This window comes from Macadamia integrifolia, unplaced genomic scaffold, assembly GCF_013358625.1.
Source record: "Macadamia integrifolia cultivar HAES 741 unplaced genomic scaffold, SCU_Mint_v3 scaffold738, whole genome shotgun sequence".
NCBI lineage: Eukaryota > Viridiplantae > Streptophyta > Magnoliopsida > Proteales > Proteaceae > Macadamia > Macadamia integrifolia.
The window spans coordinates 1-4126 of record NW_024870528.1 but is presented as its reverse complement, the minus strand read 5'-3'; positions in this window follow the sequence as shown (position 1 = coordinate 4126).

The following is a 4126-nucleotide window of genomic DNA, read 5'->3' as shown; positions in this document are numbered from 1 at the left end:
GTCGTAGAATGGAGTTGAGGAGGTACACCATAGACCCTCATCCTCCATTCAACAGTTTCGTGTATGACCATGCATAAAACCTGCCTCTATATAACAGATTCCCATAATACCTACTCCAACGTCAAAAACAGCACACGCGCGTTAGAGGGAACCTCTCCTTATTGAGTCAAAAGTAGAATTCAATGGATCAATTATACCAGTTCAACAGTGAAAATAAATGATTATCAAACTTGGAAAAAAAAAAAAAAAAAAGCTATCTACTCTTGATTATTTTTTTGGGTAGAAAGTATCTTCTCTTGATTAACAAAACGAAAATATGGAAGATGAAACTAATCTTTACCCAGGGAAAAAAAAAGAAAAAAAAAGATGAAACTAATGAAATTTAAATATATTTAAAAACAAATAAATGAATAGAACAATGCTCAGCTTGCCAATGATTTGCTGGGATTTTTTTTCCTTCTAATTCTAATTCTAGTCTTTATTTTTATTTTTATTTTTCAGGAAAGAGAAAAGATGCTTTGCCGGCTACACAGGTCCCATGTGCATATTTACAGAATCAGAAAAAAAAATCTACCGGTCGGCCGGGAATTCTAATTGTCGCCGGCCGGTAGTGTTCTTCGCTCCCCCTCCCACTATTTGCTTTAACGGAGAATCGGAATCCACACTTCCTCTGCTCCGATTCACTCTGAAGAATTGGCCAAAGGAATCTCTGATTATTTGTTGAACAAAGTCCAAACATCCACAACCATTGACAGAATCTGAATTTGAACGAGAATTGAAAGAACAAGCCTTCCCTAACCACTTAAAGAATCCCATATTCTTTCGTTCACGAGACGATGACATTGGCTGCAAATAAGCCGAAGCTGCTTTCTTCACAAGCTTGTTCCTGATAGGAATCTTGTCCCATGAAATTCCTATCGGAGAAGAAAGAGGCAACAGATCCTCGAGGCTCGTATAGGAGGACTTCACCGATACTATATCCAGGCATGAAGAATTTGTAGTTAATGGTAGACTGAAGTAGTTCGCCATTATAATGGTGGATCCAATCTTTTCCGGGAGTAATAAATCTTGGGGTTGTGGAGATAAGATACAGATAGTATTTAGTCTGGCTTTGCCCATTGGAGGCGGAAATTGGGATTTTGGATTTTTTGGTTTGGGGGTTTCCTTTCTTGATTAATTTGGTGCTGCGTTAATGGAAAGTTGAGAGAGGAGGAGGGGTCTCGCAGGATATAAAAAGGCAAGGAAAAGCAGAGTTGGACTAGAATAAGGAGTCAACGAAGACGGAAAATAGAAGGTGAGTGTGAGTGTAGTACGTAGTTTCCACACCTGCAGTCGAGTCGAGCCGTAATCACTAATCAGGGGACTAGGACAATGTTTGTTGGGGATGGGCGGTTACTAATGGTGAATAGTTCTAGACTCTAGAGTGTGCCATGTCATCAACTATTGAAGGAATAAACTAGGATATCACAATAGATCCTTTTGTTGCTCTCAATTCTTATTGCATTATGAGACTAGCTCCCTGATCAATTCGGATTCAGATTCATCTCGTGGGGCCTACTACAGATCGAATTCCAGTCTCGTAAAAGCCAAAGTCCATTACAAGCCAATTACAATTTACGATTTTTTTGTTTTTAAAGAAATTATTTAAGAATTTTTTTTTTTTTTTTTTTTTAAGTATAGAAAAAGATAGGTTTGGTATACTGCGAACTTTTCGGCCAAGATATGAGGGGCTTATGGGACTTTTTCAAAAAAAAAGAAAGAGATGTCATAGCTTTTTTCATAAAAAAAAAATCTAAAATTAGGTTCAGAAAACATTACCACACCAACAGCCAATGAAAGGGCGTGTTAGAACATCTTCAATTCAAGGTGGTGCAATCTTTTAACATCCACTTAATATAGGTAGACACTATGAAGTAGCATTATTTCTTCACATGAACATATATGAAAAGAAAAAAGGTAGATCACCCCCACCAACTTTCGACAAATGCAAAGATGAAGCACAAGCAAGAATTTTTTTTTTTTTTTTTTATTTTTTTCTTTTTTTTTTTTTTTTCTATTTCAAGGAGAAGCAAGAATATGATTGTCACTATTACAACCACAACGGATAAAATGAAAGATAACATAGTGTAGGTTAGGTGACCCAATCCAAAGATTGGCTGCCTAGTTGAGAGAAGCTATCATAGATTGGCAATAAGATTAAATAGCCTAGAATTGAAGAGAGAGACTGCAGAGCCAAGAGAATACCATCAGGAATTGCTTCTGTAATATCCCGCTTCTTAAACCCGGTCTGATTTCGTGGTTGAACCGGTTTAACCATGCAGGAACCGAGCCAGAGGATGTTAGAGCGGGTTCCTTATGGGCTATGATGGCACGGGTTACCTTAAACACCGGCTGGCCCGACAAGTCCGAGCCAGTGCCAGAAGAGACGGGAGTGCCCAAACCGTGTACGTGCACCTACCATAAGGCTATGTACGGATAGAACAGGTATTATATCCGTATTTTAAGGTTATATACGTATGCTACATTGTATGCTTGGGGTAGGGTCCGAGCCGAGGTCAGAGCCCGGTTAAAATCCCAAGTTTTGACTCTCGGATGGGTATGTCGGGTGGGTACACCCACCCACCTGAGTGACCCATCCAGCACTATTCACTTAAGTAGGAATAGTATATAAAGCTTTATGACTTCTTTTCTTTCCATTTATTACCCTCGTACGTTTGGTGAGAAAAGTAAAGAGGAGAGAGAAAAAGAAAGGGAAGAAGAAAGGAAGAGGAAGAAAGGAAGGATTTCAGTGGCGCCGAAACTCGATCTTGCCATCCCGGTGCCGGAAGAGTAATCTTCAACTCGAGATCTACAGTTGGAGGTAAGAAAAGTTGGGTTTTATGAACATTCACCATACCCATGCTTTAAACCCTTGATTCGGGTATGGTTTCTTAAGATCTTGTAGACACCCTTTGAAATGATGAATCTAAGGTTTAATAGATGATTTATGTGTTGATCTTGAAGGATTTGAAGAGATATTGACAAGGTAGAAGGAGCATTGTGAGTTGGAAGTGATTTGGAGGGTTTCAAGTCATTCTTGGGCAAAGAAGGTAAGATGGTTCCCCTCACTTGAATCTAACTTAGATCTAAGCTAGAACCATCCTATAGGACTTTAAAGGTGTGAAGAATGGGTTGAGAAAAGCCCTATTTGGGTCCCCAAGGAATGGAGGAAGTTGAGAAGAAACTGGGGGTTTTCCGCCAAAACCGGCGGGTGCAACCGGCGGGTGCAACCGGCGGGTCCCTACCCGCCTGAGAGCACCCACCTGAGAGGGCAGGGGGTCCCTGGCCAAACCGGCGGGTAGGACCGGTGGGTCCTACCGGCGGGTCCATACCCGCCGGTCCAAACCGGCGGGTAGGACCGGTGGGTAGACAACCCACCTGTCCGACCCACCTGAGTGGCCAGAATGTGATTCTTAGGTCCGATCGAGCCCAAATCGGACGTGTGACCTTCTTTCGACGTTCTAAACACGATTTTGACGTCGGATTTCATTAATTTTGATTCTAAAATGGTGAAGTACTAACCCCGCTCAATTTTGTTAGGTTCACCAAAGCCTACCCGATTCGCTCCGGATCTCACCCGTACCAAGCGGGACTCCTTGTACGCTTCAAGTAAGTGGAGAGAGGACGTTTGGCCTTGTTTCAAGGCATTTGTTTGGCATTCATATAACCATATCTAATCTAGTCATGTCATCATGAATATGCTATATAGATTAGTCATTTCACACATTGATGTGCATTTATGCTATGTTTACTTTTCAAATGCAAATCGAATGTGATGTTATATGTTGAATGTGGATATCATGTTGCATAATGCATTGATAGATTAGATGCCGTGGTCGGCTTGGAAACGAATGCATTGGTGGCCCGTGATATGGGACACGGTGGCACTATGCAGTCGTACTGCATATAGGAGCATGCGGTATTAGGATTTTCACTATCCCGTGCTACGACCCTTCCCAACAGGGGTTAAGGTGTTGGGTTGCCATTTGGGGGGAAGCAGGGGTCGCGGTTGTCGGACACTGTGGCGGTTAGGCATTACGCCCGGCGAGTCATGTAGGACAGTCGGCAACCCCGGTGGTATTTCAAG